The following is a 17,074-nucleotide window of genomic DNA, read 5'->3' on the forward strand; positions in this document are numbered from 1 at the left end:
TGCCAAAATTGTAGCAAAGATGTGGTTCAAATTGATAGAGATCAGTCCATAACAAAGAACAAGAAGAACAGGAAAACATGGCGCTTATATGTAAGGTAGACGGGAAATGATATCATTGGGCAGGAACTGGAAGAGACGTCATCGGGCCCAAGCGCAATTTCCTGTGATCGGTCTGCTAATGGAAAAGAGCAAGGATTAATGTACTCTGCCATCACCTACTCTGGTGAGGAATTAACGTCTTTTGAGCCTTTTAGCTGCCTCCCATGTGCACGTGTGTGACTATAGATATAAATATATACAGTAGATATAGATAGATATAGACCACCACAGGGTCTGAAGACTTTGTGAACGCCCCGCAGACATATACAGTCCATCGAACGTGACAAAGCATCCCCTCCAACTCCCCTGACAAAGAAAATGGAAAGGACTTAGCAAACCAATTACTACAGTTTTTTTTTTTTTTTGTTTTTTTTTTTGTTTTTTTTTTAATAAGTAACGTATGTCTCCTTATTCATCCTTTTACCCTTCAGTTTTCTAAATTTACTTTTTCTATCCCGCCGTTTCATGGCTCCACTGTGGCTGTTGCATGTAAAGCCCCGAAGTGCGTAGGACAATCAATGGAATGTTTCTTAGTTAACTCCAGTTGCCTTAAATGGTTGGAATTCTCTGTTAACGCGTGCAAATGCTGGCGACATAACTGGCTTGAAAATTTGCATAAGTAACATAAGGAGTTTAGATTGTTAACATTTGAGTGGTAGCCCGGTGGCACAGCGATTACCGCTACTGATTGAGCTCCACATTCAGGCCTCGGCCCGGTCACTTCCGGTGTGGTGCCTGAATGTCCTCTCCGTGTCCGTCTGCTTTTTCACATTTTCTGTTTATTGTCTCGCATCCCAGTGGCTCGCCGGCCAGTATAACAGAGAGTTAGTGTGGCTGAGTCCTACCATGAACTGACACCTTCCCTTTCTTGTGCAGGATGACACCAGGATGGGACCCCTGACGTTGGTTTAAAAGATGGATGGATATCCTCTTAATTACACAGAAATTTATTTAGAAGGCTTCCAGGAAAACTGGAAAATAAAAGTGAGACGGGGAGGGGGGCATTGTGCCCACACCTCGTTATCTTCTTAGTTACTGTACAATGCATTTTCATGAAGAAATATGAAATATCGTGGATTTCAAAAACAATGGTTATTAGGGAATCATTCTTCACCGAAAAGGTCAACAAACAAACATCTTGGCATTTCACATTCCTGCTGACAGATGTAAATTTCAGACTTTGCACATCATTTATCGGGCACCAAGTCGGCAGCAAATCAAGATAAATCAGATCAGCGCTGAGCAGCTACTGTACCTCACCTGCTTCTAGTTAATGGGGAATTACAGTATGGCTTAAACGGAAAGTGTCAGAACGATGTGCAAAGTGACCGACGACAAACGTGCATCACTTGCTTTATTTTCCGAGTGACAGGGTAGACACCAAACTGAAAGCAGTTGAAGGTTCATTAAATGGACGAACCTTCATTACGTACCCATTCACACTTAAAACGTTTTCCTAGTGTTTTAACACTAGACCATTGTGACCTGTAGGAGGCGCTGCAGCTCCCCAAACACGGCCACACAGACACAAGTCCTCATTACTAACGTACTGTATTATTAACAATTACCTTACTAAAGGCTTCTTTACACACCACAAATTATAATTCTTTCTCTTTTTCCTCACTAGCTTCTCCTTCCCAGGTGATTGTTGCTCGTCTCTTCTCCCAGTTCCGACTCACCTGGATGTGGCAGAGTGGCACCTTTTTGGCTTGGACCCAGTAGTACTTCTGGTGTTAGGGCATATCCCATCCAGGTCAAGTCTTAGAAAGTAGGGATTACTAATCCCAGTAGCTCCCCCTGGTGGACCCCACAGAACTCAACTGGGCTGCCCCATGGAACTACAACTCCCATTATACTGTGTGGGAATCCTAGCCTGGGTGTGCTGCCATCTAGTGTATCAGGAGAGCCACTGCTCTGAATACAATGTCTCCCCCTGTTCCCAGCTGTGTAATGAATCGTATTCTGTCCCAATCAGGATTCCAGCTCATGCCTGCCGTCCATTACAATGTAAAACTCCTAAACTGCTTCTATAAAGTTATTTGCCATTATTTTCAATGACACTATTCACATCTAAGTGTTTAAGGAGGAAGTGGTTTAGAAAACTCCTCTCAGCAGCAGTTTACGGGCAGTTTGAGCCCAACGCTTATTCAGTTGAAATGAATGGTAACACCCGTGAAGTGCAAGTAAAGAAAAAACGAAAACACAAAGAGTATTTTTGAAGAGTTTTAACTGGTCATATGAGATGAGGGAGGAGTGACGCTTGAAGCCTCTGAACTACGTGTGTCACATCCGGGGACAACGTGGGGACACAAGTCTTCACTGACCTGGTCAAGCAGGGTTGATCAGTTTGCTCCGTTTATATATTCAGAAAGTATTCAGAGCCCCTCGTTCTCTGCACATTTTATTAACTTGGACGATTTTGACATTTTTGCTCATCAGTCTACACTCATAATGACAAAGTGAAAACCAAGAGCCACAGCAGGCAGCCATTAGGAAGACTCTGATTTAGCAACGTGAAAATGACAATTCAACCACAGTGAGGGGGTCACAAAGGAATGGACTGAGCTCTACAGAGAAGAACACATATATGATATGTACATCAGAAAAACTCAAACTGTTATGTAAAAAAATATCATACAGTTTACAGTAGGAGTCCCCAACTACGGTCCTGGGGGGCCGCAGTGGCTGCAGGTTTTCATTCTAACCCTTTTCTTAATTAGTGACCTGATTTGCTGCTAATTAACTCCTTTTCCTTTCATTTTAATTGACTTGTTTTTAAAGATTTGTTCCCCTGAATTTCTTCGTCGTTCCTCTGATTTGCTTCATTTCTTTCCTTAAATCACCCAAGCAGAAATGAAACGTGAAGTGAGGGAGCCGACAGAAGACCAGCTAAGTCAGGGCCTCAAACGCCAACCAATTTCACTCCAACCAGTTGCTTTATTAGACGCCGAGTCTTGTCGTTAATTAAACTCGTTCTTTAATTCCATGGCTTGTTGCTGCTCTCATTGTGTAATAAAAGACATTTCTGAAATTGTTGATTTTCTGTTTGCTAAGCGTACCGTTAAAATGTTTTATGGACCTGAGCAGATTGACATTCCTGAGACCTTCTTTATTTTCAGATATTGTATGATGGACACAGTTTTCTGGTCGTGTTTTGGCTCATTTTGTATCTCATTATTGTTTAGCTGCTAATTAAGTGAAAAGAAACACCTAAGGGGTCTGAGTCTTCAAGAGCAGGTCAATTAAAATGAGTTCAAAAGAAATTAATTAGCAGCAAAAACAGGTCACTGATTAAGAAAGGGTTAGACTGAAAACCTGCAGCCACTGCGGCCCTCCAGGACCGGAGTTGGTAAACCCCTGGTTTACAGCAATTCTGTTTTAGTCGTCAAACATCTCCATCAAGATGAAAATCCGCCTTTACAGGTTGTTGATCCTGACGATCCTTCTGTACGGATCTGAAATGTGGACTATGCTCAAGTCTGAGCAGAATCAACTGGAAGTCTTCCAGATGTGTTGCCTATGTCAGATCCTGGCCGTCACTTTTTGGGATCAACTTTGAAATGAGACCATGCTGAAGAGGTGCGATAGTCAACTGATGGTGGACGTGGAGGTCCATCAGACGCAACTACGCTGGTTTGGACTGACGTCTGCCGAATGGACCCAGAAGTGGACGCCATACAAATTGCTAAGGTGAAAATGACCAAAAAATTGGGAGGTGCAAAGAGTGGCACCAAAAAAAGACTCTGATAAAACAAATCGAGGAGGTTTTGAAGAACCGTCGACTTAACCTCCAGGACGCCAAAACCATTGCCTTGGACCGCCAAACATGGAGAAACGTCATTAGTGAACGTTGAACCTGTGTGGCACCCACAGCAGTGTACGGTCAATGGAGGCAACCAGCTAGGGAAAGAAAAAGAAGAAGAAGCTGAGATGGCCATCGCTCTGTCCGGTTCTCCCATCTCAGCGGCGACGTTCTGAAGCTCTGTTAGTGACCTTTGAGTTCCTGGTTACCTCTCTTCTGGCCTGGTTACTCAGTTTGGCCAGATGGCCAACTCTAAGAAGAGTCCTGGTGGGTCCAAACTTCTTCCATTTCACAATTCTTGAGGCCACTGTGCTCATGGGAACCCTCTGACCTTTAGAAATTGGCTTGATCCCGATTCTCTCTATCTGATCCAGGCCTCAACACAATGTGATCACGGAGGACTACAGGGAATGGGAGAAGCTCTGGGACAAGTGTATTGCATGTCAAGGAGGGGACTTTGATGACTCTTGATAATATTTTTATATAACAGTTCCAGAGATTTTTTGGCGTATGTCCCATATGAGTGTTCTTCTCCGTAGAGCTCAGTCCATTCTTTCGTCACCCCCTCACTGCGGTTGAATTGTCATTTGGAGTCTTCCTAATGGTTGCCTTTTGCAGCTCTCTCCTCACCCGGGGTGGTGAAGTCCCTTAGACCGTATGGCCACCGTCACCGTGACATTTGGGTGTTCTTCTCATTGTCACTCATCGAAGACAGGTGCTCTCTATGTCCGGCCTGACCGCCCCCCTTCTTCACAGATGGCGCAGTCCCATCAATGTTCTGACACTCGAGTAATATCAGTTTTTGTCACTCCTGAAGATGGAATGCAAATGAGAAGTTTCACGTGGGCACGAGATTTTCTTTTGGGGGGGGGGGGCTGATCTGCTGGTTTCCTTCCTTTCAGGCTACAGAATGGTTAATTCTATTTTCTGGCCCTAAAATGTCACAAGGCCCAATTTGATACAGTAGAGCAGCTTGATGCCAATGCAAGATTGAAGCGCCAGGTGTGATTAAATAAGATCCCACATTTCATTCAAACTTTAATTTTCCCCTCACACTTGAGCAGCTGGAGCCCACTGCATGGGCCTGATAGACAGACAGTGGATTCCATTTATGGCACATACATACAGTAATGGAAAAATGCGTTTAAATGTCATTCTCTTCTGGCCCGCTGTGAATTGGTTTAGGTCATGTGTGCTTTAAGTTGTTTAGCGGCTGATGGCAGAGTGTTACAAATCTAATTTATTTCTCATGGGAGTAAGATTGATAATGCTGTTATCGTTATGAAGACAGCCTGAATTTAAAAGGCTTCAGACCTTATGAGGTGTTTGGTGTTTACAGCAAATTGACAGGAGAGATCCACTCCATCCCCAAGGAGAAGACATTGCGTGAATAAAATTAAAGCCAGACGGCCGGACTTGTTTTTTTTTTTTTTTTTAAATATGCTCGACTGTGGGTATGCGGCCCGTCTTTTGTGTCTGAATGCCAGTGCGTTGTGGAGGGAGGTGGTCTCTGGTGGGAGTGTGGTGTTCACGGATGAAATCTGAAATAAGCGCCGGTCTTTGTGGACATTTGCTCGTGTCGTCCCCAGGCCTGGATGGTGCACTGGCCTGCCAGCCGGCTTTGGGTTGGCATACTGCTTTGCCCTCACTGCTCTTCTCCCTTCCTGCCATTTACCTCAGTGTGGCTTATCATTTGTGATGGAAACCGGGGGAGTCAGCAAGCCCCAGACACGCTCACACAGAGAGTCCCGGGTTCAAACAAAGGAAGGTTTCTTCACCAATTATTCACAAATATACGGATTCTCTCTCTCCACAACGCCTCTCTTCTTCTCACCACCGCACTGCCCTCCTCCAGTCGAGTGTTGCTCTACGTCCTCCCAGCCTGGACAAGAGAGTGCAGTCCTTTTTATTAAGGACCCAGGAGTATTACTGGTGCCAGGCCCGCTGCCCGATGGAAGTACTTCTGGGTCATACAGAAGTCCCATTTATTAGGGAGTGCATCTCCCTGCAACACCCCCATGTTCTACCCATGGTCCCCAGCAAGGGGTCTGTTGCTGGACTACATCTCCCAGCATTCCCTGCTGGTTCCCAAATGGGCACTGATACGGAAGGTTGCTGCTGTCTAGCAACCGAAGGGAATGAAGAGACCCTAGCGACATCTTCTGGTGAGCTGTCTGTCCTTCCACTCCAGCCATCACTTCTGTGCCTGGCTCCTTCCTCTCTCCTGGTCAGGCTACCCACCTGTCTGTTCAGAGCCTCCCGTCTGGGTAAGGAACCATCCCCTTCTCTGGTCAGAATGCCCCTCCAACCCCTGTGGCATTTACAGTTCTCTGATAGAAATGCCTTCACTCTGCCTTTTATTTATTTAAAACTGCACATCACCCTGGACCCAAATGCGTCTTGCCACATGAGCCCACCTTGCCCCTACCCTGGCATAGTCTTTCTCCCATTATTCAGTGTAATATTTCAGTCTTTTCCTTGTTACTACATTATTATTTTTTCTTTAATATATAATAGTTTTTATCGTAGCCTGTCAATCCATTAGGCAACATAGGCAGCCATCTCGGACACCGTCATCTAAGGGGCATGCTCCAGACACTGAGGGGGGCCCACCACCCCCAGGTCATAGAAATATGACAATAATGCCCCCGGTATGTACAGAAAGGGAGCGCCATTTGTGTTTCTGTAGGCGCACAAACTCTGGATATTGAGGGGGACCTCGGCCCCACCCAGCTGGTCATCAAACTGTGATGATGCTGAGTGGCTACTCTCACCAGCTGGGCACTGTTTATGAAAATGAAAGTACGCACACTGTGTATGCCAAGGGGCTCACACTCTTTTAAATCTGCAGTAATGTACCATTTGTGCATTTGAGGGACTGCATGCTGCTGGGGACCAAGCGGGACCCAAATATAACCCAACCACCCTGCCTAGAGCTCCAAATGGGCTTTCCTCCCATTCAGGTTCCACCTCATCCGTTCCTTTCATTCAAGTCAGACGGTCATCGCACTGAGTAAACCTGACTTGACTTGAACCCGAGGTCCTATGGGAGGCCCGTCGATGCCCAATGTTTGGCATACAGAGAATGCCCCCAAGAGCAGACACTGCCATGGCCCTCTTTTCTCGTCATGACTGTCACCCTGATTCATGTCACATGGGAGCGGCACATCCGTCACAATAAAGTTGAGCTTTCCAGCCTTCTCCTAGAGGGACTCGGAGCTGGCAGAATGACAGATGAGCGCACCATGGCCAGCCAGCCTGCCTGCCTATTCCACGCCAGCCTCTGCCTTCTCATTTCTTTTCTAACTTGCTCTTGATTTCCATGGCACTTTATTTATTTATTTAATTTTATTTATGTTCATTGAATATTAGACACTTGTGTTGTAGCCTCCTGTAATGATAATGGATTGCAGTAACTCGGGGCTAAAAAAAAAATAAAAATAAATAAATAGATCCCATTGGTGGGCATTAAGATGGATGGGGAATTGGGCCTCATTTTAAATGAACTGCCAGCCGCTTCTATGAGAGGAAGAGAAGGCCTGACGTGTTAATCAAATTCCATCAGAATTAAACAAATGTCATTCAATTATGTAATTTCAAGCGTGATTCTGTGTAAGAGCATTATGGGAATGATATCGCAAATAATTAGGGATATGGGGGGGCTTGTAACCCTTGGTGAGCCTGTGAAGACTGGCAACTGAAGCTTCTTATAAACCCAAAACTGAGTGCCCTGGAATCCGCGGCTCTCCCTTTGCTTCAGTTTTCAAATTTAATAACAGAAATGAACGTCCGTGGATGAGCAGCATGGCTGTCGTGTCTTAGCCAGCGTCTCTCAATCCTGTCTCAAGTGTACTGGGAGCTTCATTTTCTACGTGCCGTGATTTGGCTGGCAGATTTTATTTTTTTCTGTCTGTTCTTCTGTGTTTTAATTTTTTCCAAGATCTTTCCCAGGGTTTCATTGGCCAAGGAATCCATTACCTGTAGGAGGGTAAAGCAAAAAGTAAAGGCAATCCGAAAATTACACCGTGTGACCACAAGGGGGCGCCAGTGAGCCCCAAGCCACAGACACAATGTCACACAATGCCGCGTTCACATAAAATGTTTTTATTTGTAAGTAACACTTTTCCAGTTAAGCACCAGCCAGAATACACAAACATCATCACGGCTTCTCTCCATCCGTCCTCCTGATGCGCGTCGCCTGCTGCCTCCCGACTCTGACTCCTTGAGGTGAGGTGGAGCGGCTCCTTTTACCTCCGAGTAACTTCGCTGCAGGACGTCCCATGAAGCTGAGACTGACATGTAAATCCAGCGACGTTTGTCTTGTAATGCAGACTTTTCTTAAAGGGTCCGGGCCCAACTATGGTCACTTTGCCCCCTCGCTGCCACGGACAGCTTCAAAACAGTTAACCAAAGCTCTCATCTGATCTTGTAGGGCCTGAGCACCAGCTAATTATAGAGGTCCGTCTCTTTAATATTTGATATTACTAGTGTAACAGAAAGAGAGGACAATGATAAAAGAGTTGGCGTGCCAAGATGGCCACTCCATATATTTAGAGGCAGCAATAACACACAACATACTGTGGAGTCGTGTCTGCCGATCTGACTTCAAGATGGTGGAGCTTCTGGTTTTGGACCCTTCTGACAGGATGAGGCGGGTCCAGGTGGACGGACACCGGAAGTGACATCAGAGGTGTCCTAGCTGTCAATCAATCGGTCTGCAGAGTAAGAGAGAGACAGCGAGCGAGGCATTAGGGCACAGCGCCAGCCCCTGGAGCGGAGACAGAATTGCAGTCACTGGGGCTCTTTAGCTGCCCCCTATGTGTATGCGTGTGACACCAGAAACACTTGGAGGAACCTGATTCATGTGCCACTCACAAAACACACCACCCCAGGGCATTCAGCCAACGTCGCTGCCATGTCCTTCACTGCCAACTGTGATTAATGTAAAAAAGGAGCATAAAGGGGAAAATAGGGTCACCCTAGGACCCCCACCACAACAAAAACAGTAGTCTTCTGGAGAGTCCTCCTGCGCTCGGGAGCAAACAGAAATTGTGCCAACTACAGTTTCACATCTAAGTCTCTCCGTGTATTTTTACTCATTTGTGACACACACCCGATGCTCCCGTGCATTGGCACCATGTTTGGCTCATATTGCGACAACGTGCCATCGCAGTCAGAGAGTTTGGGTGCTAAACTGGCCTGCATGCAGGCTGGCCCCCTAGTGAAAACGTGAGGTGCATCATGAAGCACAAAATACGTCAACGGAGACGCAGCCGATGTTTGATATCAAGCAAGGAGGAGAAAGAAACAAAACCAAAAAAAATCCAAATCGCAATTTCATGTCGTGTTCTCCGATCTCCAGACGAGTACTGAAGGCTGAGCAGGGGTCGCAGACCACTTGGCCATTGTTTGTAATGGTAGGGGGTCCTGGCGAGTCGCCAAGGGGGTACAAAGACCCCAAGATTGTGTCCAATTCACCAGCAGCGGGGAGGGCGCGGTCTCCAATGATTGTGCTAAATTGAACCCCCACACCATCCCACCCCCTCTCCTCGGATGATCGCGCTCAGTTCACCAAAGGGGACACAAAATGGGGGAATCTCCAATGGTTACTCGCAAGGAACAAACCACCCCCCACCATCCCCCCCCCCCCGCACAAATTCAACCAAGGGGGAACAACCCAGCCCTGAATAAACTTGGGCTGTGAATCAGTGATTTAAAGGACAGCTGATGTGGCGCAGGGCGCCCCGTCCGTTTGTTCCTGCCTTGGCGCCCGTTTCTTGCTGGGACAGGCTGTAGCAGACCCCCTGTGACCCTGTTCTGGACTAAGCGGGGTACTTAATGACCGATGGTGTGGTAAACACACTTCCCTCCCTGACATTTTCGGAGCACACATTTAGAATGAGTGAATATCACCGCTTTCTGTTTGTATTTTTAGAAATCGAATAAGCGGGAAATAAAGGTACATGTGGGGCATGAGAGTTAACACCTCTAAAGCGGGCGACATGAATGTAAAGCTTAATGAGTCGGCACCCCACCCCTACAGATACCCCTACATCTCCATGTGCGGCCCGACAGCCCCCTTCACCAGACAGATGGCACGGTCCCGTAAACGTTCTGACACTTATCTGCGGTGATTCCTTCATGGCTGTCCGTATCCGTGTTCTCCGACACATTCCAGCTCAGCCCCGCGGCGTCTGGTCTTAATTGTTCCTTACCAGCGGCACGTCTCTCAGCGACTTGTAGCAATTACCTGATTAACGAGAGGCGTCGAGAGGTTTATGAAATCGCCGTGGTGCTTCCTCCTTCACCTGTTTTTACACTCCCACCTTGTCACGGTTCAGGAGTGGAAGCCCTCCAGAGCACTGCGGACCCCAAAGTGGGCTGAAGGGTCGCAAGACAACGGCTTAGGGGTCTGCTCCATGAGTGTTCTTGAGATGTCCCGTCTGAACCCAGTCGGATATCTCTGGAGAGACCCGAAAGTCCACTGATGGTCTCCATCTAACCTGGCAGAGCTTGAGGTGGGGCACCTGCGGTGAAGAATGGCAGAGAATCCCCCGAATCTGGGTGTGCGACGCAAGAAGACTCCAGGATTGGAATGGCTGTCAGAGGGGCTTCAATGAAGTCAGACGTTCCTACATTCCAGTTATCGCTTTGTCATTTTGGGGGTATTGAGTGTTGCTTGGTGAGGGGAACACAGGAATTGAAATGATTTTAGCACAAGGGGGCAACATAACAAGATGCGAGTAAGCGTAGGGGTCTGAAGACTTTCTGAAGACCCTCACTCCACGCTGGTCACCGCTTGATGTTGATTAAGCCCGTCCTTAACAGTTCGTTGTGATCCCTTGAAGCTCCTCGTCGTCGTCTTCTCCTTTCTGAGGACTGCAGCAGGACCACGACGCGTATTCTGTGTTCCCCCTAAAGCCACACATTTATTGAAGAATGGACGTTTTACTCGACTTCCCTGAAGGTGCCTACCGATGTCTTCGTCGTCGTCGCCGTGTCTTAATTAGTTTCTCTCTCTGCTCCCTCCTTGCGGCTTCCGTCTCCAAATCAAAATAAGAAAACATAAAGCGGCGTGTTAACAAGGCCAGCAAGTCACGCCGAACCAATTACTGCTCGAGTCACAGTGCAGGACTCCCGTACTCCTAGCAACGCCATCTCTGAAATGCAGACGCACGAGGCAGAGGGGGCCTGTGAAACTTCCAATTAACACCTCGCAGTCTTTGTGCACAGTAGTCAAACCTGCGCCGCGACAAGGGAATAAGCCATTGTTTGTTTCAATTCACAGCTTCTCTTCTTATTATTTTGGATGCGGAGTGGCGGCCCTCACATCACAGGAGTGAGCGTCACTAAATGAAGCCCGAGAAGGTGCCCACTCCCTGCCCCTGGGCACCAATAAAAAGGATACCTCCTGTGTGCCACCTGGGCCACGGCCGACTCACTGGGTCACAAAGTAAATGACAGCGTCACAACTCAAAATAAACCGAAAAGGGGGACAAAAACAAAAAATGGCGTTAATGGAACGGTCAGCATTGAGTTTCCAGTAACTGTTAGCCCCTTCTATACATGCAGGCTGCTCCTAAAGCACCGGGCCAAAAATCCATTGGGAATAAAATTAATGCATTTTATTTATAGGGAAACTTTACTTTAGCAGTAAATCTCAAAGTGCAGCGTAAAAAGATTAAACAAAGGCAAGGCAAGATAGTAAAAATACTTAAGTAATGAGTATAGCGTGGAGAAGCGGCGAACAGCCAGCGCCTGCGTCCTCTCCCAGCCGGAAGTTTAAAATGGTGGACCCCTATCACTTTTTCCACATTTCGTGATGTCGTAGTTTTGTGCTAAAATCATTTCCATTCATTTGATTTTTCCCCTCATCAAGTAACACTCCATACCCCAGAATGACAAAGCGAAACCAGGACTTTAGGAATTTTTGAAAACTTAATAGAAATAAAAAGCTGAAATAACCCACTGACCCGAGTGTTCAGAGCCTTCACTCCACGCCTACTTGTGGCAGCCATTCCACCCTGGAGCTTGGCACCCCTGGATTTGGGGGATTCCTGCTTCTCTCCTCTGCAGATCCACTTGGGCTCTGTCAGGTTGGATGAAGACCGCCGGTGGTCTCTCCGGAGATGTTCCATTGGTTTCAAGTCTGGGCCACTCAAGGACATTCCCTGTGTTGTTCCCCCCAAGCCACTCCTATGTCCTCTTTGCTTTGTCCTGTTGGAAGAGGAACCTTCTGCTCAGCGTGGCGTCCCCAGGGCTCTGCACAGGTTTTCATTAAGGATCTCTCTGTGCTTTGCTCCATTCAGCTTCCCCTCAACCCTGATGAGTTTCCCAGTCCCTGATGCTGACACCACCACACCTCACCACTGGCATGGCATTGCATTGGTGTGGGTGTCATTTCTTCCCCAGACATGATGCTTTTCTTGGCTTCATCGGACCAGAGGATCTTCTTTTACACGGTCTGAGAGTCCTTTAGGTGAAAACGAGTGGGCCTCCATGTGTCTTTAACTGAGGCGAGGCTCCTGGCCTGTCACAACTCCCAGACAGTGTCGCTCCTCCTTCTGGAAGTTTCTCCCGTCTCCACGCATTGCTGATAGGCAGAGACTGGCACAGTTCAAGCAGAATGACGAATTGAATCCATTTAGCAGGTGGCAAAGATGGCTTTGTGTACGGAAAGATGACCTCGTCAGGCTACAGGAATCCTTCGTTAACGATTTGTGTGCTCTTTAAAGAATCGGCGTCTGCTCTCTGCATCCTCCAGCACCACGCCTGGCAAGGGAACAGAAGTTGGCAAAGGAGCCTGGCAGGGGAGCGGGAGGGCAACAGATCAAGAATAAAAGTGAAACCGCTGGGCAGGATCATCTCTGTCTGTCTGTCTGTCTATTATATAGCGCCTTTCACATCTATAGTATCTGTCTATCTCATGGAGTGCCTTTCATATCTGTCTATTATGTACTGACTTCCATCTGTCTGTCTGTGTTTTATAATGCCTTTCTTAACTATGATATAGTTAGTATAGTTTGTAATATGTTTAGTTATACTGTATACCTGTTACGTAGTTCCCATCATATCTGTTTGCCTATTTATTATATAGTGCTTTTCTTATTTCTCTATTATATAGTGCCTTTCACGTCTATCATTCTGACTTTTCTATTTTTATATGGTGCTTTTCATATCTATTATATAATGTCTTTCATGTTATTCTACGTATTCTTGATATAGCGCCTCTCATATCTATCAGTCTGTCTATTATATAGTGCCTTTCACTCTATCTATCTATCTATCTATCTATCTATCTATCTATCTATCTATCTATCTATCTATCTATCTATCTATCTATCTATCTATCTATTATATAGTGCCTTTCATACTTATCTGTCCATTATATAGCTCCTCTTCTATCTGTCTTAGTATATAGTTTCTCTTTCATATCTATTCATCAATCTCCCATATAGCGCCTTTCATAGTTATATATTTCTCTGTCCGGCCCCTCTGTGTCCCCCCCTTTCCTGCCCATCACCGACGCTCTCAGTCCTTTGAAATGTTGCATGACCTCCCCCATCAGAGGCGTACCCAGAAGCGGTGGTCCCAGAAGTCCCCCATGGACTGCCTGCATGTGCGTTGAGGGTCGCCTCTTGGTGGTCTCCCTAGTGGGCTGTCCGGCGTTGCTCTCCTGCCTTGCGCTCTGTGCTGCTGGGATTGTCTTCCTCTCCCGATGACACTGACCTGGTCACATGGCGTTTAGGAGGTCGTGTCCTGCCTTGTGTCACATCAGCACATGAAGCGAGTGGCCATAAAGGTGTCCGCCTGTCCCCAGTCGAAGTCCCACCCTGTACGTTTGACGGTTGGTCAGCACTTGTTATTCCGTAATATTAGCGGTGACCCCAAATCCTTAGCCCAGCTGCCCGTTTTCTGAGCTCCCTTTATCTTTTCCAGGTTTCCAGAAGCCGGAGGAGCATGAGACTTGGACGCCGGAGCCCAGCCTGGATGGGACGCCAGCCCCGGCCGTGCACAATCACGCACACACCCGCGCCCCACCATGCTGGCCAGTTAGGACATTTTAGGCAAGGCTTTGGGGTTTGGAGTGAATGCTGCGGATCTTTTGTAATCGCTTAACACTGTATAGACCCCCACAACCCTGACCTCCATGAAGCGGGTGAGAGAATATATGAACTGTATGTATGTATATGTTATAACGGAAAATACAATCACAAAAATAAAACCGATAAAATGACGTCAATGTTACGGGCTCCCAACTTCTTTATTTATTCCGATATGACAGACGTCTTTATGGGACTTGGGAGACATCAGCACTGCAGCACAGAATGGTGACGCCACCCTAAATACATCCACTGCGAGGCCCACCAAGTCCAGTCCAGGGGCACAAGAACTCACCCTGGACGGGGTGCCAATCCAAGACCTAGCCACACAGCCTTCTGCTCATTTTAGGGCACCAGTTAGCCAGTCATGGAGATGTGGACACCAGAAAGCCGATGGAGAAAGCGACACCCGCAGCTCAGGCAGGGGCTTGAACCCCGGAGCCCAGAAGTAAATGGATGGAGTTGGACTGGTGGGCAGCGTGTCTCAACAAGGATGCCAGGTCAGTTCTCGCCTCCGTTTGAGTCCTACTTCATTCTGGCAGGAAGCCCCTTTGTTTCCATGGAGACCCTCCCAAACACTACATTTCCCAGTAGCCTCTGTGATAACCTCAAGTACGGCCGAGAAATGCTGCTGCTGCTGCCTACTAGGGGACTGGGGCAGTACAGCAGCTTCTGGACCAGTCTGTGGCAAAACAAAACAAAAAAAACTGCCAACATGGCATCCCTGCCAAGCAAGGGTCTTCCCTGGCAGGATGTGTCCCGCTGTTCTTTTCCTCCATTCCGCCTGCTCCCCTTTACAATATCCCTATACTCTATATTGCTGGCCTTATGTGCCTTGCCCTATTCATGTTAAACCTAAGGGGATGGAACCCCCCTCTACCCCAGACCTGTGTAAGCCTGCCAGTTCAGTGACTCAGCAGCGGTGGGGATTGAACTGCCATCCTTGTCCAACATCTTATCCACTAAACCAGGGGTGGGCAGCGTCGGTCCTGTGGGGGTGTAGCGCCTGGGGGTTTTTGTTCCACCCCAGAAGTCAATTATTGCTGATGAAACTCTTTTTGCTTAAGTGACATTTTGATGTTTCATTTCAGTGGTCTCGCTTGTTAAGGCCCCCCCCCACCCTTAACTGCTTATTTCAGTCTTCAACAGATGTATTCAGTGCTGTAAACGGCTCCTTATTAGCAATAAAGAGGCCAGCGACAAAGCAGCAGGCAGTTCTCCATCTAACGTGTCTCCATTAACACCTGTGTGTGTTCATCCTGCACTATTTGGTTTAATAAAACACTTAATAGAAAAATGTGACGGACTGAAAATGATCCACTTTAGGATTCAAATCATTGGGTGATACCCTTGGAAAGGAAAAATCAACGATCTAAGAACCTAACATTGCAGACTAACCAGCCATCAAGTTAAATAAGGTCCGAGACTGGCAAGGACTGGTTTCTAATTAAGCAAATGGGTTGGAACGAAAACCTGCAGCCACTGTGGCCCTCCAACACTGACATTGCCCACCCCTTCACTAAACTGTGCAATTACAGCACACAATCACCATAAATATGTATATCTCTGTCATTTACCCCTTCATTTTAAACACACACTACATTTCCCAGCAGCCTCTGTGGGAACCTCAGTTATGGCAACAGAAATGCTGCTGCTGCCTACTAGAGGCCAGGGGGAACATAGCAGCTGTTGAGCAAACATGGGGCCAGAAACCTATCAGCATGGCGTCCTGGCCAGGATGTGTACTCCTCTTTATTTTCTTCATTCTGCCTGCTCCCATTTACAAAATTTATATTTTTTATTAGTCTTGTGTGCCTTGTCCTGTTTATGTAAAGCCTAGGGGGGGCAGATCTGTGTAAGCCTGCCAGTTCAGTGACTCAGTAGAGGTGGGGATTGAAGTGGCATCCTCGTCCAACATCTGCTAAACCGTGCAATTTCAGCACACAATCACTATAAATGTGTATAGATCTGTCGTTTGCCCCTTCATTTTAAACAGAACTACATTTCCCAGCGGCCTCTGTGGGAACCTCAGGTATGGCAGTTGAAATGCTGCTGCTGCCTACTAGAGGACTGGGGGAAATACAGGAACATCAAATCGAGTGTGGGGCAAAAAAAAAAACAACTGCCAACATGGCATCCCTCGTAAGCAAGGGCATCCCTGCCAGTGTGTGTCCCCCTGTTCATTTCCTTCATTCTGCCTGCTCCCCTTTTACAATATTCATATACTGTATGTTCCTGGCCTTATGTGCCTTGTCCTATTTATGTTAAGCCTAAGGGAGGGGGGGGGACCCCCCCTCCACCCCAGACCTGTGTAAGTCTGCCAGTTCAGTGACTCAGTAGAGGTGGGGATTGAACTGGTATCTTCATCCAACATCTTATCCGCTAAACCATGTAATTTCAGCACACAATCACCACAAATGTATAGATCTGTCGTTTGCCCCTTCATTTTAAACAGAACTACATTTCCCAGCAGCCTCTGTGAGAACTTCAGGTATGGCAGTTGAAATGCTGCTGCTGCCTACTAGAGGACTGGGGGAATATAGCAGCTGTTTGTTCTTGGTCTTATGTGGCTTGTTCTCATCATGTTGAGCCTAAGGAGGTGGGACCACCCCAGACCGACATAAGCCTGCAGGTTCAGTCACTCCCTGGAGGTGGGGGCTGAAGTGACCTCCATGTCTGGCACTTTACCCGCTAGGCCATGCGATGTCCGCACATACATTTGACACTTCATCTCGAAGCCCATTTTCATAGCCCACTGGGCAATGCCCACCGGCTGCAAGTGCAGAGCCGCACAAGTGCATCGCCTTCCAGTTCTTCTCGGGTCAGAAGGCAGGAGGTGGCACACGAGCTGCTCTCCCACCCGCAGTGAGGTGTCAGCTGTCACTGTCACAGCCGGAGACGAGTCACATCCTGTGAGTCAGCCATCTAATAAAACAGACTGCGGAAAACCCAAGGAAGAGGCCTGCACACTGCCAACGAAGAAGTGATGAGGGAGAAAAGTGTTGTCACCAGAGAAATCTTTATAAAACAGGCATTTTAGTTAACTTATTTATCTCTTTTAATTGACTTA

The 17,074-nt window shown here is 47.2% G+C and overlaps 1 protein-coding gene across 3 annotated transcripts in view; it reads left to right on the top strand.

The window, feature by feature from the left end:
• The window catches only part of samd12 (sterile alpha motif domain containing 12), a 170,341-nt gene extending 156,197 nt beyond the window's left edge, over positions 1-14,144 (top strand). For all 3 annotated transcript variants that reach the window (XM_028817550.2, XM_051935999.1, XM_051936000.1), the window contains exon 6: positions 13,841-14,144. The gene's annotated coding sequence lies outside the window, so the exon portion shown is untranslated. The remainder of the gene's footprint in view (positions 1-13,840) is intronic.
• The last annotated feature ends 2,930 nt before the right edge of the window (positions 14,145-17,074 follow it).

The sequence above is a fragment of the Erpetoichthys calabaricus genome, chromosome 13 (assembly GCF_900747795.2).
Source record: "Erpetoichthys calabaricus chromosome 13, fErpCal1.3, whole genome shotgun sequence".
Taxonomy (NCBI): Eukaryota; Metazoa; Chordata; class Cladistia; order Polypteriformes; family Polypteridae; genus Erpetoichthys; species Erpetoichthys calabaricus.